Source organism: Lynx rufus, unplaced genomic scaffold (assembly GCF_022079265.1).
Source record: "Lynx rufus isolate CCGP_SWC_20201006 ecotype Redwood Valley unplaced genomic scaffold, mLynRuf1.p SCAF_3, whole genome shotgun sequence".
NCBI classification, from domain to species: Eukaryota; Metazoa; Chordata; class Mammalia; order Carnivora; family Felidae; genus Lynx; species Lynx rufus.
The window spans coordinates 155,905,062-155,929,889 of record NW_025814845.1 but is presented as its reverse complement, the minus strand read 5'-3'; the positions used below and the strand labels follow the sequence as shown (position 1 = coordinate 155,929,889).

The following is a 24,828-nucleotide window of genomic DNA, read 5'->3' as shown; positions in this document are numbered from 1 at the left end:
ACTAATGAAAGATAAGGGTTATTTTAGTAACATCAGTTTGCACAGACGTCTCTCAGGGCAAACTTTCTACCTGTCGTGCTTTGGGGGTTGTTTTCTTTCTACTAGCACAGGAAAAGGGAGGAGGGTGCATTCACCACTGGAAAAAAAAAATTGATGCCCTGCTTTTAGGCAAAGAAGGAGAAAGCAGAGGGCTCTTCTTGGGTTTGCTTTTCCTCAAGTGCTTTTGGCTCAAAATAACCCCTGTGACAGAGTGGCATATTTTGAGGTGGCATATTCTGATCCCCTTCACCAGTAACTCCTGAATCTCTGAATCAGTGAAAACAAAAACAAAAACAAAAAAACGTCTGCTTGCATTTTCTCACATGTCTCTTCTGGTGTGTTGTGACCTCCTGTAAGCTCTGGATCTCTACCTGTCTGGGCCAAGAGGTTTAAGAACCACTACTACAACAGTCATGGCCACAGGTTATTTTCCCCCTTCCATGCGTTTCTTTCGTGTTGTTTTAAGTTTATTTATTTATTGAGAGAGAGAGGAAGAGAGAGAGAACAGGGGAGGGACAAAGAGAGAAGGAGAGAGAAAAAATCCCAAGCAGGCTCCGTGCTGTCAGCACAGAGCCCAACGCAGGGCTCGATCTCACGAACCGAGAGATCATGACCTGAGCTGAAATCAAGAGTCCCACACTTTGGTCCAACGAACGAACCACCCAGGCAACCCTCCATTCACTTCTATATAATATAAAAAACTGGGCAAGAGAGATGTTGGTAGATCATAATGGTGGGTCATAAACCCAAGACCCCAAGACCCAGTGTATTGTGCAATTTAATACGCTATGCAATGGAAACAGTCAAGTATTAATATATTTTTTGCTTTAAAAATTTTTTAAATGTTTTATTTATTTTTGAGACAGAGTGTGAGCAGGGGAGGAGCAGAGAGAGAGTGAGACACAGAATCCAAAGCAGGCTCCAGGCTCTGAGCTGTCAGCACAGAGCCCGACACGGGGCTCGAACTCACGGACCGTGAGATCATGACCTGAGCCGAAGTCGGACGTTTAAACGACCAAGCCACCCAGGTGCCCCGTAATGTTTATTAATTTTTGAGAGAGAGAGAGAGAGAGCAGGGAGGGGCACAGAGAGAGGGAGACACAGAATCTGAAGCAGGCTCCAGGCTCTGAGCTGTCAGCACAGAGCCCGACGCGGGGCTCGAACTCACAGACCGCAAGATCATGACCTGAGCCAAAGTCAGACGCTCAACCGACTGAGCCACCCAGGCGCCCCTATCTTTTTTTCTTAATGCTTTCATCTATTTCTCTGATTCTGTATTTTTCTGCCATTAGGAGATATGTTGTGTGGGGAGGTGGGGGGAGGAGAGGAAAGAAAACGATGGCTTACAAAAACCAAAGCCAGCCCCTTCCACTGAGTGTGGGCAGGAGGTTAATTTTACACTCCAGCTAAAGGAGAATGAGGAATGTCCTGGTAGGCAGGAGAGTGGGTGGGTGGCAGATGTCTCACTCTGCCTTTTGGAAACCCACACTGGAAAGTGGAGTCCTGAATATGCTACCCCCTTGAGATGCAAAGCAGCCAGGAGCCCTGCAAGGAGGGAACACAGACAAAAAAAGAACTAGGCCAAACAGCAATTAGGAGGAGACATTAACCCAGAAAATGCCAGAGGACTTTATACCCTCTTTTCCATTCCCACGGAAACAAATTTAAAACCAACTGTTACAGAAACAGAACAAGGAGCGCCTGGGTGGCTCAGTTCCTTGAGCATCTGACTTCGGCTCAGATCATGATCTCCCAGCTCTTGAGCTCGAGCCCCGTGTCAGGCTATGTGCTGACAGCTCAGAGACTGGAGCCTGCTTTGATTCTGTGTCTCCCTCTCTCTGACCCTCCCCTCAAAAATAAACATTAAAAAAAAACCAGAATGATCCTCTTATTTGATTTGCTTTACTCCTAACTGCTCTGAGAACTCTGTTGTCAAGGCAGATTCTGGCCATCCCTCAAGTTACAATCATTTAGATTAGTGTGACCAAGAGTTGCCAGAAATTTGAACTTGGATGGTTAATGCCACCCACTTCCAAGTTAACTTTGCCTTGGATATCCTTCCTAATGCATCCATTTTTCAAGGCTGACAAAATACAATACATTCACTTCCTAAATCTTAAATCTCCACATCGATGGAGATGGTGTACAGAATGGGCACCACTGGTGATGACTAGAAAAAAACTTCCGGAATGTGAGGATGATAATTCATTTCCTCAGTGTCAGCAAACGCTATTGGAGACAGGCACAGAAACTCAGATGTAGAAATGCAACCTCATCCTCCTGCCATTCATTTGAGGTCAGTAATTAAATAGACTGCCTCCCATTCCAATGAAGACATCTGACATTCAAAAAAGAGGCTGTGGGTATTCTACCGATTTTGCATAAGTGTGAGAGCCAGAAGCCTGCAGGACAAATGCATTATTTAATTTTCTACTATCACATACTAAACAGCTTTTTTGGACTCTAGACATCAATTTGTTCCAATACTAAAGGCCCCAGTGGTAAAAAGATATGAAAATATTCAAAGTAAACTAATGCCTCTGATGCTCTTGGATCAGAATACTAATGTCTCCATCTGAAGAGGCCTTACGTCTGTTATCTTTCCATTAGAAACCTTTCACATAAGTCCATTTGGACAATACATACCTGCGGCTCATGGAATGGTAGTCAGTAATATCCATTTATTTTTCTATGTAATGCCCTTCTTTGTCTGCATGCCTCGTGCAAATTCATCAGCAACACTGTTTTTGTGCTTTAAATCCTAAAGAATTCAAAAAAGGCCTCTACTGTGTCTCCTTTAAGCTAACTTTGGGTGGCAACTAAGATAGCATCATGTGGATTTGGGGCTTGATAATGTTTGTTAATGAAGGAAATTGGAATTCTCTTTTCTACACACACACACACACACACACACACACACACACACACTGAAGCTCAATTAAGTTAACAGATTTGCATAGTGCACTTGTGACTCAACATCCATTCACACACTAAGAATTTGTTAAGTGGTTGCTACTGGTTTGTGGGTTTTTTAAAATTATGTTCTTTTTTATGTTTATTTATTTAGAGAGGAAGAGGGGGCAGGTGGGTGAGGGGCAAAGAGAGAGGAGACAGAGAATCCGAGCTGTCAGCACAGAGTCCGCCATGGGGCTCCATCCCACACACTGTGAGATGGTGACCTGAATTAAAATCAAGAGTTGGACGCTTAACCCAGCGAGCCACCCAGACGCCTCAAGTACCGCACTTCGAATTGGACAGGTACTGCTAGTCCAAACACCTTATATGGAGAAGAATCTATGTAACTCTTTCATTAAACAAATATGTCAAATGCCTGCTCATTGCATGAGCATGGGGAGTGAAGAAAGGGGATTCATAGGAAGTATGGGGGCCTCACAAAAGAAAGTTCTAGTTTAGGTTTGTTTCCCAACAGAAGTGGCTTTCCCTTATCAAAGGAACCTCAAATTTCTCCTCACAATCACAGTATGCAAAACAACATCAACTTGAAGAAAGAACTATGAGGAAGACCAAAGGCAGTGAAGGCTTAGCGACAGAGCTAACGGACTTTTAGGAACAAGTGCAAACTGAAACTGACTTCCATTCGGTGACAGAGGAAAGAAGTGTCCCAGCAGGGCCCACATAGATACACAGATAAGAATATGTTAGAGCCAAAGTTTCAACAGAGCATACAGTTTAAGAGTGTGACAAGATTATAAAACTCCAGACCATTTCTTCCGGAGTTGAAACCTTAGCTCAACACCTTTGGGTGAGCACATCTTACCTCTTCACACCTGTTTCTTCATTTGTAAAACTGAGATAATAATAGTTCCAACCACAGGGTGCCTGAGCTGGCAACTCTTGATTTCGGCTCACATCATGATCCCAGGGCAGTGGGAATGAGCCCCACATCAGCATGGACCCTCCTTAAGATTCTCTCTCTCTCTCTCTCTCTCTCTCTCTCTGCCCCTCTCGCCCACTCCCATGCTCTCTTTCGCTAACAACTTTTTAAAAATTAAAGGAATACATACACAAAACTTAACATGCTTGGCACCTAGTGCCAAGGATTGGCTAATAAATGAACAACTCAATTAGCCACCTAGATTATAAAAAAAAAATATTACTAATTTCTTACTGAAGGGGATGAAAATGGCTTTCAGAAACTACTGTGGTTAATTTTCATTTGTTCGTGAGTAGATTTTATAAACAGTACATAGCTCTCCCCATATAATGTAGATGACAGAACCTGTGTCACGTGGTGTCACATGGATTATTACTTTATCATTATACAAACTCAAAAGCCCTTTTGCCTTCCTAAGTCTCAATGTAAAGAACTGCAGATTATTATAGATCTCAGGGTAATTAATAACTGAGAGTACGCCAGAATAGAAAACGCAGATAAGCGTATGGCTGGCTATCTCGTGGAGGATATTTTCTTTATTGGTAGAAGACAGTAATACCTCTGCTGTGGGCAAGGCACAGGGCATGCAAGCTAATGGTCACCAGAAGTGACAAGGATGAAATTTTACTGAGCCATGTGGGTGTGGATTAGCATACATGCCCTCAATCTAGATTTATTCAGCACTCCTGGACAAGACATATTACTAAGTACTAAACAGGTTACATTTGTATTTTTGGCCTTCGAGGAGTTTAACATTTAGCTGAGGTATCACGTCTAGTATAACATAAACTTAACAAAAATGTGTCACTAAACAGTTCCAGGAAAATCCAGAGTAATATCCAGAGTAGAGGATTTTATAAGGAAACATTATGGGTCCACATGGTCTAAAAAGGCTTTGTGGAGCAGGAAGATAAATAGTAAGGTTCTAGGACTAATTCAGATGCCTGCAAGTTTTCCCCCTGTACTACTAGGCAATTCTCCCCCAGGAGCTGGGTGTCTTACAATTCACTTCAATTCTGACTCTATCTACCCTGAGGGCTCAGTCCCACAAGACTGTCCCTTCTTCATATGCCAATCGGAAGTCCAGGTTCTTACCTTCTGCTTCTGACCAATGAGCTATAAATCAGGGGTACCTCTTCTTGCATTCAATTAATTTTCTAGAGAGGCTCACAGAACTCAGCAAACTAGCTTACTCCCTAGATTACCAACTTGTTACAAAGGACATAAAAGGATAAGAATCAACAGCCAGATGCTGAGTTACATATGGTGAGGCAGTGAACAAAGGAGCTTCTGTCCTCATGGGAGTCTACAGCCCAGCATGGTGGCACATGGAAGCATCGTAGGCACTAACCTAGAAGCTCCCTGAAGCTCATCCTCTTTGGTTTTTATGGAGGCTTCATTACTTGGGCATAATTGATCGAAATATTTGCTCATTAGCAATTGTCCTCAACCCTCAGCCCCTCTTGTGGGGGAGGGGTGCCTGAAAGTTCCAATCCTCCAATCCTGGGATCCATTCTCCAGGCAACCAGCCCCTACCCTTAGGTGCTTTTGGAAAACCTCTTTAACATGACAAAAACACCTTTATTACTCTCATTTCTGGAAATGCCAGGCGTTTTAGGAGTTCAGTGCCAGAAAAGGGGTCAAAGACTAAATATATGTTACCTATCATAAATCACAACATCACAAATGGGAATAGATTCCTGAAAGGCAGAAATGCATAGAACAGTTACAAAGGTCAGGCTAAACAGATCAACGCTGCAGGCAAAAGGTCAAAAACTGGCAATCACAACACATGTTAGATAGAGTCCCTTTAGTTATAATATGGAGAGGTCCTCAACGGAACTAAAATATACTGAACTACTATGTATAAACAACAGCAAGCTAAAGAGAGGCAGGATGATCTCATGGAGCTTTCAATACAGTTAAACACGTAAAAGAAGGAAAAATACTGACAACATGATGTGAAATGAGTTAAATTACATGAGAAAAATTCTAGTTCCCAAGCACAGAAAATATAAGCTCCATAAGGGCAGGAACTAAATCTGTTTTCTTACTTTGTTGGCAAAGCAGACACTCAGTAAATATTTGTTTAATGAAGAAATATCAAGGAGATACAAGATATTTGAGATGAAAGTGGGGGCACAGATCAGTATTCTAGAGGGGGAGTTTGAGAGTCAGGAAACGCTTCATGAATGAACTACCACGCATACAGCGTCCTGGAAAATGGGCAGATTTCGGTGACAGAGCAGAGTGGAGATGTAATGTGCCAGTGGAAGGGCCCAATGAGGGAAAAACCTGAGGGTGGGGGACAGAGGAAAATCTGGACTTTGGTCCAGTAATGACGAGCAGTTCAACACAGTTAGCAACAACTTGGAATTAGAAAGTTTTGAAGTCTCCATACTAACAAACGCTAGTCACTAGGAGTTGAAGGGGGACAGACTACGTCACCCCATAATATGCCACTTTGGCATATTAATTATCTTGAATTAAAGAGATTTCACACATAGCCGTGCAAGAAGGACCCTCTGACCCTTGTTGCCCTTAAATAAATCCCCCAAGTGAAAGGTACCCTCCCTGTACCAGTCCTATCCAAAAACTCATTGCCAAGGCCAACATCCAAGAGCTTATTGCCTCTATTTTCTTCTTGGAGTTTTACTGTTTCAGGTCTTACACTTAAATCTTTAATGCATTTTGAGTTGATTTTCGTGAAGGGTATAAAAGAGGGATCTAATTTTATTCTTTTGCATGTGAATAATCTGTTTTCTCACCACTACTTATTCAAAAGACTATCCTTTCCCCATTGAGTATTCTTGGCCCCCTTGTCAAATATTAGTTGACTGTATACGTATGGCTTTATTTTTGGGCTTCCGATTCTGTTCCATTGGTTGATGTGTCCATATTTATGCTGGTCCTACACTGATTTTGTAACTATTGATTTGTAGTGTAATTTGAAACCAGAAAATGGGACACTTTCAACTATGTTTTCTTCCTCAAGATTGCTTTGGCTACTCAGGATCTTTTATGGTTCCATTTGAATTTTAGGATCATTTGTTCTGTTTCTGTGAAAAATGAGATTGGAATTTTGATAGGGATCGCACCCAATCTGTGGATGGCTTTAACTGGTATAGACGTTTTACCGACCCTAATTCTTCTGATGCAAGAACATAAAATGTCTTTCCTCTTCGTCTTCTTTTTTTCAGCAAAGTCCGTTTTCAGTGTACAGATCTTTCACCTTCCTTAAACATATTTCTAAATATTGTATTGTTTGAGATGCTACTGTAAATAAGATAGTTTATTTCTTTTTCAGACATTTCACTGTTCATGTCTAGAAATGAAACTGATTTTTGCATGTCGATTTTGCTTCTCGCAACTTTACTGAATTTATTACAGTTCTGAAATTTGAAAGATGCTGCTGACGCTGCCTGTCCTCCCTCCACGTTTTAAGCAGCACTGCTCTACAGGGTTATGACCTTGCAGAGCAAGGAATCTTGGTCAGGTGAGTCTATCTAGGAAAGTAATTAGGGCTGGGGAGAAAACATTTATTAAGGAAAAATAAGGCATTATGTTTCAGCTTTCCAAACAACTCATGATCACCACCGCCAAATTTAAGGTAAATGAATTAATCCTTCACTTAAGTCCTTTCCTCAACGCAGGTCTTTAAAACATTCTCTAATGGCCTTAATACAATAACTAATAAAACTCCAGGAGTCAAAAAGCATATGGAACAACAATCAGCCTAATCTGATGGAGGCAGAAAGCAATGGAATTTCCATAGTAATGGTTTTTCTTTTCCTTTCCTTTCCTTCCTTGTTGCCTTCCTTCTTTCTTTACTCTAGGCCAGTTTATTAAAAGAGATTAATTTCAAATGAATGAGAAAATGTGTTGCTGCTGCAGCTAAAAATTCTACAAGGAGCAAGAAAGGAAGTGGTGGGAGGGGGAATTTTGGAAAATACTGGAAAAGAGCCTCAAAAACGACAGGATTTTTTGAAGGAAAATTTCGGAAACTTTCAAGACAGGGGAGTATTATTTCCTGATAGAATGTGGTGGAATTTCCAGACCTTCTGAAGTTCTCCTGTGACTGTTTTAACACTGTAATTATAGCAACAGACTCCAAAGGAGAAGATGCAGAATAACTTGGAGTTAAGTTTTCTGAAATTCTCTACACTAGATGGAGAGAAGGGCATGAACAATAAATCCCCCCAGGTTATGTTTCCTCTTACGATGTGGTGTGCCCGACTTAGTTCACCCAAATTACCTTCTGTTTTAATGCAACTGACCATTTATTGGGCACTACAGCCCAATCAGCAGACACATTTTTAAGTAATTTAAATGTCCTTTAAGACTCACAATATGTCCTAGAAAAATACTATTTTACTAGGAACTTTTAAAGAATTAAAAAGAGTGAAAATGAGACACCTGGGTGGCTCAACTGACCAAAAGTCCGTTGGTTAGGCATCTGACTCTTGATTTCAGCTCAGGTCATGATCTCAGGGTTTGTGAGTTAGAGCCCTGTATTGGGCTCCGCTCTGACAGTGAGGAGATTAGTTGTGATTCTCTCTTTCTCTCGCTGCCCCTCCCCAGCTCTCTCTCCCTCTCCCTCAAAGAGAGAGAGACAGAGAGAGAGACAGAGAGAGAGACAGAGAGACAGAGGAAGGGAGGAAGAAAGAAAGAAACAAACAAACAATGAATTGGATCCCAGGATAAAAACATCACCCACAGCTAAAGTGACTTTGTAATTTCTCATCCAAATTGGGACACTTTAAAAGTGAAGAAAGGGAGGTAATATGAATTATTACAATGGACCAGAAATTATAAATAAGACTTCTAGCCATAGTTTCCCCTTCCTTTAATATCACAATTACTCATCAAAATTATCCTTTTCTTACAGTCAACAATGATAATTCTTACCAGATTTGTATTACCTCGGGCTGTTGGGATTCAGATACAGTTCTAGAAGGAAGCATGATATCATTGAAAGAATAGAAACCTTGGAGTCAAAGAGACCTGGATTCAAGATGGCCCAGGCCAGAAAAGTGTAACCTATAATTTCTGTTGCTGTTGACTTTCCTAAGGTAAGCATTATTTACAAACAAGAGTTTTTCCTTCCCTGGTATGATTTTAGCAGATGAATGAATTTGGGAAAAGTGTGTATGTATATGTATTCATCATCACATACACACACACACACTCTCTCTCTCTCTCATTCTATGTGTTACATTAAAAGGGAAAAGAAAACCAATCAGGTCCCTCCACAAAGACCAGGGAAAAATCTGACTGATTACTTTCTAGGAGGTAAACATTTTCTAAACATTTCCAGTAATCTTGGATTGAATATGCTTCCAAACTGAATCTAGCCAAGTCCCCGAAACAGCTTATCACTTGATTTAGTAGAAAGAACTAGCAGAATGTACAAAAGGTATGAAGTAAAGCATAAAACCAAGCACTGTAACACATATACAGTTCAACAGGACAGAAAGGAGATAGGGACCTTGATGTTTGTTCCACTAAAGACTGCAAACTCGGTCACCTGCTGTCAGGAGAATGAAGATTCAGAAAGAAGTTAAGAAAACGTCCCCTCAAGAAGTGTAGTTAACATGTGTCATGGTGAGAATTTTTTAAGGCATGTAATTGTTGAGTCACTAGGCTATACACCTGAATCTAATATAATATTAAGTCAACTAAACCTTAATTAAAAGTAAAACCAAATTTATACATAGCAAAAAATAAACAAAAGTCCCCTCACAAATGCCTTTGAAAATTGGATAAGAAATAATACCAAATTATCTTATTAGGCTATATCACAGAATTTCATTTTTTCAACCAAAATATATGTTTAAAAATAAGCCACGGAAAGCACATAAATATCATCAATTTCCATATTAGAAGCAGGGAAGAAAGTGGCCCTTTCTTATGTATCTAAGAGGATCAACACAGAACATACAATTCCTGTTTCTGTTCCCATGATGAAAGATGATCAGCTACTTTGACCTAATATATCACCTTCAGATACATTAACATATAGAATTCTGTATGTAAATCAAATTCTATATTGTATCTCAGGTGCTAACTTTATGGCAGCAATCAGACCTCAAGGGAATGACTTCAGAAAGCACCACTTCATTAAAAAGAAATCTTAACACTTTTAACCATGGTTTGTTAGAAAAGAGAATTCTTTGTAGTGTGAAGCTATTACCATCAGCAGGAAAAGATATGGAGCAGAAATAATACAGTGCTGTCCTTCTTGATTAGAACTAGATATTTATCACATTCTCATTGGAATCCATAGTCTATCTTTTGGAAATCACCAAAGAACTAAACCAACATCATTTAGCCAAGTTGCATCCACATGGAGTCAGAACACACCTTTTCTATGCAGTATCTAGCTGGGAGCTTTTCCACTCCCATCTCTCTTACTTTTTCCCATTTAGTTCAATCTGGGCATGCCAGCTTCTGTGGCTTGCTTCCCCGTGCCAGCAGTAATTTACTGACCTGTTGATACTAACTCCTACTGAATCATCTCCATGCTCTTCCCCAGATACGGTACCTCATTGTCATCCACAGCAAACTAACACACAAGTCGCTATGTGCCCCAAGAAATAAGTCGCAACAGATAAATATTTTACAGCAGTCCTTAGCATTTCCTTCTTGGTACCAAGGAGTACATCATGCTTAGTGAAATAAATAGGGCTATTTGAATTTTAGCACCCAGAGATAGAATAAGCTCACGAGGAATAATGGGGTATAAAGAACATGCATGAATATGTAGTCTAAGGCCATAAGAGAGGGGTCAACACTCTCTTTTCCCAGTTACTAGTTGTAAATTCAGAGTCAAGTTGATTAACCTCTCTGAGCTTAATGGTCCTCATTATAAAATGATGTTGTAATATCTGTAATATATGCTAAAATACTTAAGGATAGTCAGGTGTGTGTGTGTGTGTGTGTGTGCACGCATGCATTTGTGTGTGAATATATGATAAGCAGAGCTTTAATTTACAACCAAGGGTAGTTACTTCTCTTAACTGGGTTGGCTCTCAGATAATCTAAAGGATATAGTAGCTACTAAAACATTCCAGTTATCTTTATCTCTGATTAGAAAAAGAGATTTTTATTAAATAGCATAAAAGATTTTTGAAATGGGTTTTCATTGGCAAATTTTGTGGTGCAATTTCAAATTGTGTGGATAGGCTAGAAATATTATATATCTCCTTGACTGAACTAGTTACACAAATTCTGTATCATTGAAATGGCACCTGAGATTTGGTTTTCAAACAGACTTGAACCTCACCACAATTACAGAAGATTCTGATTATGAAGACCAATTATAATATTCAATAATTCTTGCCTCTAGAATAGCTGTTGTGTTTGCTGTAGTCAACTTTTTAATACAAGCTGTAGGTGGAACTCTTAAAAGAACAGACCACTGCATATCGCTATTGAGTTAACACAATTATGACTAATTTCACATTTTTATTCCAATAAATATTGGTTTTTGTAGGATGGTTTGGTCCAAAATATACTTTGGCATATGGCAACAAGTGTATGAAGGAAGATATATGAAACTGTCCCTACCTCCAATGAATGCTCATTAAAAAGCAAAGAAAAACAATAATAAATCAGCACCAAAACTACTTAATGATTATGAATAACCAAATTTGGTTCAGTTAATTTACAAAATATAGGGAAAATAAGTAAAAATAATAATTGTATTTTACTGGGATACACAAGATCAACAGTATGCATAGGCTTTAGTAAGGACAACAGGTGATGTACAAAGACAACACTAATAAGTTAGTATGTTATTGTGTAAACCAAATAGGTCCTAGAATCAGGATTTTATTGGCAAATTACTGGATCCCTATTTAAAGAATATCTCCTTCTTGTTGGTTGCTCCCTTCTTGATCTTAGACGAATGATAATGATACATGATCAAAAACTGGATTCTGTTGCATATGGAAACGATTCTCCCTTGCCTCTCACAGGTAACACCTAGTATAGACTTTTCAATCAGCATCACTCATTAACCTATTTTGTTGCCCCACACTGACCCAAATATCTGCCCTACTTAATATCTCAGTATATAATATGCTGAAATGTGAAAATATGTAAATTGTGGCATCAATATAAAAAAATGATACAAATTGTGACATCAATAACATAAAACATATGGAGGAGTGAAGTAAAATTATGGAGTGTTTTTCCTAATACAACTATATTATATTTTGTGTAAATCTCATGATAATTACAAGAAAAAACCTTTTCTGTAGTAGACACCCAAAACAGAAAGAGAAAATACTCAGAATACATCACCACAAAAATATTAACAAACCATTATTCAACACAGTATTGGAAGTACTGGTTGCAAACAATCAAAAGAACAAAGAAATAAAAGGCACCCGAATTGGTAAGAAAGAAGTAAAACTGTCACTATATGTAGATGACATGATACTATACGCAGAAAACCCTGACGACTCTACCATAAAGCACACACACATACACACACATACTCTCTCTCTCATTCTCTCTCATTCTAAAGAATGAATTTAGTAAAATTATAGACTATAAAATTAATATAGAGAAATCTGTTTGGTTTCTATACACTAAGATGAATTATCAGAAAGAGAAATTAAGAAAACAACCCAATTTATGAGTGCATCAACAAATTTTAGGAATTTAACAAAGGAGGTAAAATTTCTATACTCTGAAAACTGTTTAAGACACAGATGAAATAAACGGAAGATGACACAAATAAATGGAAAAATAAATCATGACCATGGATTAGAGAAATTAGTATTGTCAAAATGTCACTATTACCCAAGACAATTTATAGATCCAATTGAATACCTATCAAAATACCCACTGGTATTTTGGGGGGGGGATTTTTTCACAAAACTAGAACAAATAATCTTAAAATATATGAAGAATCACAAAAGACCCCAGATGCCCAAAGCAACTGAAGAAGAACAGGCTGGAGGTATTATGTTCCCAGATTTCAAACTATACCACAAAGCTAAAACAAGTGAAACAATATGGTATTGGCACAAAAAGAGACACATAGATCAAAAGAAAAGAGAACTAAGAAATAAACTCAGGCTTACATGGTTAATTAATCTATGACTGAGGAGGCAACAATGTACAATAAAGAAAAGACAGTCTCTACAATAAATGACATTAGAAAAACTGGACAACTACAAGAAAAAGCATGAGACTGGACCATTTTCTAACACCATATACAAAAATAAACTCAAAGTGGAGTAAAGAGCTAAATGTAAGGCCTGAAACCTTACATTGACAGGAAACATTGACAGGAAACACTTGGACAAAGGTTTTAGCAATATGTTTTTTAATCTATCTCTACAAGCAAGGGCAACAACAGCAAAAATAAACAATTAGGACTACATCAAGCTAAACAGCTTTTGAAAATGAAGGAAACCATCAATTAAACAATGCAACCTACTGAATGGAAGGAGATATTTGCAAATGACCCATTCAGTAAGAAGTTAATACTCAAATATAAAAATTACTCCTACAAGTTAACACCAAAAAACTAACAATCTGATTAAAAAATGCACAGACCAGAATAGACATTTTCCCAAAGACATACAGATGGTCAACAGACACAGAGAAAAATGCTCAACATGATAATCATCAAGGAAATGCAAATCAAAACCATAATGAGATATGCCCTAATACCAGTCAGACTAGCTAGTATCAAAAAGATAAGAAATAGGGGCGCCTGGGTGGCTCAGTCGGTTAAGCGTCCGACTTCAGCTCAGGTCACGATCTCGCGGTCCGTGAGTTCGAGCCCCGCGTCGGGCTCTGGGCTGATGGCTCAGAGCCTGGAGCCTGCTTCCGATTCTGTGTCTCCCTGTCTCTCTGCCCCTCCCCCGTTCATGCTCTGTCTCTGTCTCAAAAATAAATAAACGTTAAAAAAAAAAAGATAAAAAATAATAAACAGTTGGTGAGGATGTGGAAAAAGGAAACCCTTGTTCCCTTGTTCACTATTAGTGAAAATGTAAATTGGTATAGTCACTATGGAAAATAGTATGGAGGTTCCTCAAAAAAATTAAAAATACAACTATTACACTATCCAGCAATTCCACTTCTGAGTATTTATTAAAAGAAAACAAAAACACTGACTTGAGAAGATATATGCACCCTTATGTTCACTGCAGTGTTATTTACAATAGTCAAGATAAGAACAACCTAAGTTTCCATCAATAGATTAATAAATAAAAACGTGATATAATTACACATTTGAATATTACTCAGCCACAAAAAAGAATAGTTCATTTTACAGCAACTTGGATCCATCTAGAGAAAGTATTAAACAAAATGAAACAAGTCAGACTAAGAAAGGCAAATACCCTTGTATGTGGAATCTAAAAAAATAAAATAAATAAAAACATGGAAACAAACTCATAAATACAGAGAACTGGGGGTTGCCAAAGGGAATGAGGGTAGAAAATGGGTGAAATAGGTAAAGGGGATTAAGAGATACCAACTTTCAGTTATAAACAAATAAATTGTGGGATGCAAAATATAGTACTGGGAATACAGACAATAACAGTGCAATAATTTTGTATGGTGAGAGATGGTAACTAGTCTTACTGTTGTGATCATTTCATAACATATGTAAAAGTCAAACCACTAGGTTGTACACCCAAAGGAGACTTCAATACCCCACTTTCAACAATGGATAGATCATCCAGACAGAAAGTTATTAAGAGTGGACTTAATACTATTGAACAAATGTACCTAACAGACATATACAGGACATTCCTTCTAATGGCAGTAAAATACAATTTTTGTCTAAACTGCACATGGATATTCTCCAGGATATATCATAGATGAGGATACAAAAAAAGTCTTTAAACTTCATAAGGACAAAATCATAACAAATATCTTTTTCCAACCACAATGATATGAAAGTGGAAATCAAGAGGAGGAAAAATTGGGAAATTCATAAATAGGTATAAAAATGACACACTCCTGAACAATCAATAGATCTAATAAGAAATCAAAGGAGCAATCAAAAAATATCTTGTTACAAACAAAAATGGAAAGACAACATACCAAAACACTTAGGATGCAGCAACAGCAAGGCTGAACGAAGTGTATCGTGATAAACAACTAATATGCATTAATATTAAAGAATGATCTCAAACACCTTAATTTTACACCTCAAAGAACTAGAAATGAAAAAATAAACCCAAATTTAGCAGAAGGAAGGAAATAGAGATCAAGACAGAAATAAATAAAATCGAGATAAGAAAAGCTACAGAAAATATTAGCAAACCTAAGAGTTGCTTTCTTAAAGGATAAACATCGTCAAACTCTTTACTAAGAAAAATGAAAATAAAAGAAATTATAAATGAAAGAGGAGGCATTATAACTGATACAATAAATACCGTTAAATAACATAGAAATGCATATATTCCTAGAAAAATAAAACTTACCAAGACTGAATCATGAAGTGACAGAAAATCTAAACCGATCAACAATGAGGAAGAAGACTGACTCAGGAATCAAAAATCTTCCCACAATTCTCTCTCCCTCTCTGTCTCTGCCCCTTCCCTGCTCGTGTGTGCGTGCACTCTCTCACTCTCTCTCTCTCTCTCTCTCTCAGAATAAACAAACGTTAAAAAAAATTTAATTAAAAAAATCTTCCCACAAAAACAAACAAAAAGAAGCAGATGGCTTCATAAGTGAATTCTACCAAACGTCTGAAGAAGATTTACTGCCAATCTTGCTCAATCTTTTCCAAAAATTAAAGAGGAATGACACAGTAAAACTCTATGAGAGAAGCATTACTCTGATACCAAAATCATACAAAGACACTGTAAGAAAAGAATATTATGGGCCAATTTCCTAACGAACTAACATAGATGCCAACACCCTCAACAAAACGCTAGGGCACCAAGTTCAAAAGCTCATTAAAGAAATCACACAAAATTATCAAGTGGCATTTATCCCTGGGATGCAAGGATGGTTCAACACACAAATCAACACATGTGATATACCATATTAGTAGAATGAAAGATAAAAGCGTATGATTACATCAATAGGTGCAGAAAAAGCATTTGACAAAATAAAACATTTTTCGTGATAAAAACTCAACAAATTAGACACAAAAGGAATATGCTTAAACATAATAGAGGTCATAATGACAAGATAATATCATACTCAAAGGCAAAAAGCTGAGAGGTTTTCTTATAAAATCAAGAACAAGAATGCACACTCTCACCACTTCTATTGAGCGTGGTAGTGGAAATCCTAGCCAGTGCAATTAGGCAAAAATAAAAAATAGAAAACACTCAAATCAGAAAGTCTTTCTTTATAGATGACATGATTCTTTACATAGAAAACCCTGAAGACCCCATCAAAAAAAGTTTAGAGCTAATAAATGAATTCAGTAAAGATGCAGGATACAAAATAAACATATAAAAATCACTTACGTTTTTATCCACTAACAATGACCCATTTGAAAAAGAAATTAAGAAACAATCCTGTTTATAATACAACTGAAAAAATAGAATACTTAATAAATTTACCAAAAAGGTTAAAGATCTATACACTAAAAACTACAAAACACTGAAAGAAATCATGGAAAGAAACTGAAGACACAAATAAATGGAAAGGTATCCCATGTTCGTAAGTTGGAAGAATTAACATTGCATAACAATATGGAATAAATGTCGATAGTATCCAAAGCATTCTACAGATTTAAGGCAATCCCTAACAAAAACGTCAATGGCGTTTTTCATAATAAAAGAAAAAAAAATCCCATAAGAACACAAATATCCAAGGCAATCTTGAGGAAGAAGAAACAAGGTTGGAGGCATCACATACTCTGATTTCAAATTATATCCCAAAGCTATTCAGACATGCTTCCGAGATACTGCAAACTCAGTTCTAGACCACTGCAATAAAATAAAATGAATAAAGTGACTCAAATGAATTTTTTGGTCTCCCAGTGCATATAAAATTTATGTTTACACTATATTGTAGTCTATTAAGTATGCAATAACATTATTTATTTAAAAAATCTATGTACCTTAATTAAAAATATTTTATTGCTAAGAAATGTTAACCATCATATAAGCTTTCACTAAGTCATAATCACTAATCACAGATCATAATAGATATAAGAATTAAGAAGTTTGTACTTTTGTGAGAATTACCAAAATAGCACACAGAAACACAGAGCAAGTGCCATTGGGAAAATGGTGCTGGTAAGACTTACTCAATGCAAGGTTGCCACAAACCTTCAGTTTGTAAAAGTGGTGTATCTGTGAAGCACAATATTACAAAGCAGAGTAAAATGAGGCTTGCAAACCGTAGGGTACTGGAATAAAAATAGACATATCCACCAGGGGAACACAATAGAGAGCCCAGAAATATACTCACATTTTCATGGTAAATTAGTTTTATTAAAGGTGCCAAAAATATACAGTGGAAAAAGGAATAAATGGTATTGAGAAAACTAAATATCCACGTGCAAACGAATGAAATTGGACTCCTATCTCACACCATATTACAAAAACCAACTCAAAGTGGATTCATGAATTAATGTAAGACTTGAAACTGTAAAACTCCTAGAAGAAAACATAAGGAAAAAGCTCCTAAACATTGGTCTTGACAATGATTTTTTTAGCTATAACACTAAAAGCACAGACAACAAAAACAGAAGTTAACAAGTGGCACAACACCAAGCTAAAAAGCTTCTTCACGACAAAGCAAATAATCAACACAATAAAAAGTCAACCAAGGGAATGGGAGGACATATTTGCAAGCCATATATCTGATAGGGGATTAATATCCAAAATATTTAAGGAACTGCTACAACTCCACAGCAAGAAAAACAACCCAATTAAGTAAGAAGAGGTTCTGAACAGACATTTCTCCAAAGACGACATACAAAAGGCCAACAGGTGTATAAAAGGGTGTTCAAACCATTAATCATCAGGAAAATGCAAATCAAAACCATAATGAGATAGCACCTCACACCAATTAGGACGGCTATTATTAAAAAATCAGTTTTTTTTTAATGTTTATTTTTGAGAGAGAGACAGAGCACGAGGGAGGGAAGGGCAGAGAGGGAGACACAGAATCCAAAGCAGGCTCCAGGCTCTGAGCTGTCAGCACAGAGCCCGACACAGGACTCGAACTCACAGACCATGAGATCATGACCTGAGCTGAAGTTGGACACTCAACTACTGAGCCACCCAGGCGCCCCTAAAAAGTCAAAACATCAAGTGTGGGTGAGAAAATGTTAACTGGTACAGCTATTATACAAATCAGTATGGTGATGACTCAAAAAAAATAAAAACAGAACTAACATAGGGTTCACCAATCTCACTTTTGATTATTACCCAAAGGAACTGAAATCAGAATCTCAGAGAAGTATCTGCACCCCCAGGCCCACTGCTGTTACTCACAATACCCAAGATATGTAATTGGCCTGTATGCCCATCAAAGAGTGAATGGGTAGTAAATGTGGTATCTACGCACAACAGAATATTATTCAGCCTTAAAAAAGAAGAAAACCATACCATTTGCAACAAAAATGAATGGATATGCAGGACCTTACGCCATATGAAATAAGACAGACATAAAAAGACCACATTTTCCATCCATTCACTCTTCGATGGGCACACAGGCCAATTACTCTTGATCTCAGCTCAGGTCATGATCTCACAGTTCGTGGGTTTGAGTCCCACGACAGGCTCTGTGCTGACAGAGTGGAGCCTGCTTGGGATTCTCTCTCTCCTTAGCAGTCTGCCCCTCCTGGAGCTCGCTCTCAATTTGGGGCACCTGGGTGGCTTAGTCGGTTAAGTGTCTGACTCTTAATTTTGGCTCAGGTCACAATCTCACAGTTCAGGAGCCCGAGCCCCACAGTGGGCTCTGCACTGGGAGTGCAGAGCATGCGCGGGATTGTCTGCCTCCTCTGTCTCTGCCCCTCCTCTGCTTGTGCTTTCTGTCTCTCAAAATAAATAAATGTTAAAATACACACATACATACATAAATAATCTTTAAAAAATAATAAAATAAAATAGTTACCCTCATAGGAGCAGAGTTTTACCAGTTGCTGAGGGGAAGAGAAAATGGGGAAAGGGTGGGCAAAGGGTACAAAGATTCAGTTAGGCAAGATAAACAACAGGTATCCACTCTACAGCATAGTGCCTATGTCTAACAATACTGTATACGGAAACTTTGCGACATGGGTAAATCGTATGTTAAGATCCACACTCAAACTCACATATACAATATATCAATAATAATAAAGGAAAGGAAGGCAAGCAAACAGTAGTGCTGAATATGTCTGTGGCTTTGCTCTCAGTGTTGATTTCGCCATCAGTGATGATACTCCAAACTCATCAGGTTTACACATTAAACATACACAGCTATTTACATGCCCATCACACCTCAACAAGGTGTTTGAAAAAATAAAGATCTTACGGTACAAGAAGACCAAATGTTATGGCAGAGAATGGGGAGTTAGGAGTTAGGTACACCAAGAGGAAACTGCATGCCCCAAAGACCTGCAAATCTTTCACCAGCCAGAATTTTAGCAAATATCTAAACAGCGGACCTTTATTAAGCACAGTTAAGGAAACAGAACAGATAATATCTGGTCCTTGCCTTCATCTTAGAACATTAATAGTCTAGTCATGGAGATAAGATCACCATGTATGAATCATCGAACAATATATTTGAAAACACATGAATCAGGGACAGTACTAGGAAGACAAAAATAACACTCATTAATCAAAGAATATATACAAATTAATTTGTGACAAACGTTTTATGTGGCAGAATTGTTTAGGGAAGATAAAAATTGGCGACAGTAACTAATATTTGCATAGCACTTCTACGTGCATTAATATTCCTTGCCTTTAATCAAGACAAGAGCAGTCAAGGCAGGCTGTGTGGAGAAAGTGAGATTTGAAGGGTTTTCAAGTTCAGTGTGGTTCAAGTTTAACAACGGGCCAGAATGCAGGAGAAAGGCCCAAAAGAAGTAGTCACTATACTATGTGTCTATGCAGATACTGGATCAAATTAAAAAACACAAACACGCAGGCCTGCACACGCATGCACACACACACAAAACAGAAAAATTAAAATCTTAAAATTCATGCTTTAATTTTTTCCCCTCTCAAGTCGTGCTTCATGAAAAGCTGCCGGAAGTGGATGTATTTTCTGAGAGACACAAACTGAGTTTGGAAGAATGCACTCTCTAAAAGTGATTTGTGTTCCTGTGATGTGCTCCAATGATGCACTGGGGACTCTAAAATGAGACCATCAACACACATTCGGAGGACTTTTAGGATCTTAGATAAGCCCAGATGGCGATGCTTAGTTTCTTACCTATGAAGAAACATTTCTCCGAAACAAAAAGATGGAGTTAGTTAGAACCGCCAGGGACCTATTGCTACTGCTCAGGGATACAGGTCACTAGAGTGACAGAGTTGAACTTTAGGACAATTGTGGGAAGAAAACAGAATTAGTAAGCAAGTTGGGAGGGGGGATACCAAATCTCCAAGTATCTGCTTTGTGTTAGATCCCTACATAGTAAACTGAATATATCATCTTGTAACTGAAAATCATTTTCTTATCTCATTTACCTTTAAAACATGAATTATGCCAGTCTGAGAGATTTTTTTGACACTTCGATTCAAGCAGGAAGTCAGTAAAGGGTGTGGATTATTTCTCTCTTTTGCAAACTGTCCTAGGAAAAGATACTTCCATAGCTAGAAAATGACACTTTCTGGGAGTGACAGGAAACTCGGGTCTAGTTTTGTCCAACCATTCCTTTGGAGGAAGGAAAGCTGAAGCCTGAGAAATGAGGAAGTTGCTGTTCCATGGCCTCCAGAGATTTCTAAAACAAGCATTCATTATGTCGGACACACGGCGTTCTGAAGCAGACAGTGGTTCTTAAAGTTGCCCAAGTAGTGAAACACTTAGAATTTGTTGATTTGGGAAGAACAGCATGAAATATTGATACTGCTCATTCATTTGTTTTGTCATCTGTTGCTGCCCACCGGCAGGCAAGGAGCGGTAAACACCAAAGGGCAAAGACATCGATCTCAGAGAAACCGTCAATTGAGAATATCACAACCATATTCAGGCTTCCCACGAATGAAGAACGAGGCTACCTTCATGCTATTTTATTAACAGTGGCACACACTGGGTCTGCCCGCAGAAGGCAGCCACTGTACCGGGGAACAATGATAATTACCATTTACTGACAGCCTAACGGGCAGCAGGCACTATTTTAAGTACTTCTCAGATCTTCAAAGCGATCTGTGAGGTGGGTATTCTTACGCACTTAGAAGATCTAGAAAGAGGTCTCAGAGAGTTTTAAAAGCTTGCTTATACACACTCAGCTTGGCAAAATGAATATTTGAACCATACTTGTCTAATTTATTAGACAGATTTCCAGCCTCGGTATCGTTCTATCCCTCACACACAAGTCCTTTTATTCCCATATACAGGTTTACCCCTATTGTCCCTGAAGCCAGATCTGACCTCTGAATTACCTGACATTTCATTATAACCTCATACCCTAATTATAGTAAATGGGCTTCTGATAAGTGTTCTCTGCTCCTGGCTAAGCTGATATTCTAAATTCTCTAGCGCTGATTCTCTACGTTACATGCTCTTGATCTTTCATTAATGGAAGGTTTTTGGTGTTTTTCTAATGTTTATTTATTTTTGAGAGAGAGAGAGAGAGAAAGATAGCATGAGTGGGAGAGGGGCAAAGAGGGTCAGGGAGACACAGAATCTGAAGCAGGCTCCAGGCTCTGAGCTGTCAGCACAGAGCCCGAAACGGAGCTCGAACTCAGGAACCTTAAGATCATGACCTGAGCTGAAGTCAGATGCTTAACCAACTGAGCCACCCAGGCGCCCATAACAGAAGTTTTAGCCTGAACTTCAAACTTGTATTTTAGTTCTTGCAATCTGAGGCAGATTTTGCCAAAGCAAACAAACTGTGTGAAAGCCAAGATGAACACAAACCTTCCACTAAAGGTGGTATGTTTGTCTTATGTTAAATGGTCTTTGAAATACATACATATGTACATATATGTACACGTATATATGTGTATACATATATATATATATATATATATATATTACCATAAATAGTGATCCTTGATAGCATGTGTCAATGTAAAGGCATTTATAGTTTTCTGTATACAAGGTGACCATACGTCTCTGCCTAGACCAGGCCTGATTTCATGCTGACTGTCCTGAATAATTAGTAATAGTATCCCCTTTTAACCCTCAAAGCAGTCTGTTTGAATGATAAACTTTAAGGTTATCCTAATCATGTGCACTATTGAGACACTGTGAAGGCACTCTACAAACAAATGTAATTTTAATTTTCACATAAGCTTGAACATATAGCTAACTTTATTCCCATTAGATAGATGAGTTAAATGAAAATTAGCTTAAAATAGCTGATTCAAAGACACACGACTACTAAACGGAGGGAAAATTCAAACCCAGGTCGTTCTGAAGCAAGACTCCAGGCTGCCTTCTTCCTGTATCATACCATTTTCAAACAGGGCTTTCTTAAGAACCTCTGGAACACCAGTTTGTCTGTCTGCCTGTCCAGTGCATTTTTTTTTCTTTTTGGCCTTTTTGAACGTAGATGTAAAGTGGTTTACAATTAGATATAAAATATACCAAGAAAATATAAATCTGAAGAAACGGGAATTAAAATGCTAGAAAACAGAGACTTAAAATGGAGACAGAACTAAAATACTGAATCATTCAACACATGACTCAGTATTCTGGCTTCACATGAGAAAAAGCTATTCAGTTTACAAAAGATCAACAAGAAGAGAAAAAAAAATCAACTGATGAGAAGAAACCTGTTGCTGGTAGTAAGTCCAGAAAGCTGCAAACCAACTCACCTTATGAGCATCTGTAAGGGGTTCCTGGATAGCTCATTTGGTTAAGCATCTGACTCTTAATTGTGGCTCAGATCATGATGCCAGGGAGATGGGATCCAGCCCCCTGCTTAGGCTCTGCACTGAGCTTAGAATTCTCTCTCTCTCTTCCTCTGCACCTCTAGGGCTTGTGCATATGCTCATGCTCACTCTCTCTCAAAAAAAAATACATAAAAATGTGTGTATATATATACATGTAAATATACATACACACACACACACACACACACACACTTTAAAAAAAGAGCACTCATAAAAGGGACATTGTACCCAATGAACAAAAATCGTAACAATATCTGTACAGTAAACCTAAAAATATTCTAGGGGCTCCTGGGTGGCTCAGTCAGTTAAGCAAACAACTTTGGCTCATGGTTTGAGCTCCATGTTCAGCTCTGCACTGACAGTGTAGAGCCTGCTTTGGATTCTCTCTCTCCCTGTCCTGTCTCTCTGTCCCTCCCCCACTCTCTCTCCCCTCTCTCAAATTAAACTTTAAAAAAAAAATTCTAAAGGTCGCTTTTCTATAGTGTCCTTTGACAGTGGTTAATGGCACCACTGCAAAGCATAATTCAGGAGAGAGGGAGTCAGGATGGAGAAGACACACTGATGTTACAAGAAGATAATAAAACACAATTCAGGGTGTGAATGTTAGTTGGCCTTAATTCTGGAATAGATATTAGCACTTATTTAATGGGTATTCATCAGGCAATCACCTACAGATGTTGTTACATTCAGCTTAACACTGTGACATACAGGGGGGAAAGTCTGTATTGCCAGAAGAGAAATTTGCTGACCATTCTACACAGATCAGAGGGATTATATATCTTTTTCATTGTAGCTTTATTTTACATATGTATCATCTACTCATTCCATGCTAAAGAAAAAAAAATGTCATACATTGGTAAATCAAGAAGTCAATGATATGGGCAAAATACGAGGATTTTCAAGGAAACACTAGTCATGCCATATGTCTAGATTTTTATAATGAAAATGAGAAATGCAATATCTGAGCTAAGAACATGAAAGCATACTTTGTCCCTTAGAATAACCAAACATGAAAATGAGAGGTTTTAATGAAGTTTCATTATAGTAGTAAATTGAACATCCCAGTATTGCTATTAAAAATGCATTTAAAATAGTTTGTAGATATTTTCCTTTTTTCCCCAATGTAGAATCATATGCTAATTAGCACTAAATGTTTCATTTTAAAAAAGGCTCCAGGCTTCCCCCCACCCCCCGCCCCATACTGGACCCACAGTAGGGAATCTAACAAGTTATAGTCCCTAAAGAGTTCAGGAGCTATCAGGAACCTCTGCCTCATGATCCAATGATCACATTCTGATTCTCTCCTATGGTGACCCCTGAATGGAGTTTTTTTTTTAGCATTTATATGGTAAAATCTAATGTTAGTTCCAAAGACTTCAAGATGACTTCATCAGTTAACAAAACTGAATGCCAATTGCTGAAAATACCAGAAACCTTCTCAGCTAAATATATGGTTTTGGGTGCCCTGAATAATAATTTTTGAGAACAGAAAGTTTATTCAGAGCTTTACTTTAGTTTGTTATAAAATTCAATTTTTAAAAAATATATAAGCTCAAACTCTTCCTTAAATTTTTAAACTAAATCAATTTGCTATTTCCAAATCTAATAAACTTATTTTAAGGGTGCTTTGAATAATGTTTTCTTTCATTATAAATTTAAACATCTTCAAACATTTGAAACTGCATTTATACATTTAGAATTTTGTCATATAGGCCTTAGTGAGTAATTAAATTACTATTAAAATCAATATATTTAAAATATAATGTGAAGAAATGCAAAATTTATAAGTTAAGTGTTCCAATAATGTTTACAAGCTTACTAAGACTCAATTTAAAATCATGGTTATAACTTAATTATTCAAATTATAAATTTGAGTAAGTTAAAACTGTAGTTACA

General features: G+C 37.8%; 1 protein-coding gene across 1 annotated transcript in view; it reads right to left on the bottom strand.

Annotated features, from left to right (window-relative positions):
- The window catches only part of UNC5D (unc-5 netrin receptor D), a 545,977-nt gene that overhangs the window by 327,800 nt on the left and 193,349 nt on the right, over positions 1 to 24,828 (bottom strand). The window lies entirely within an intron of this gene.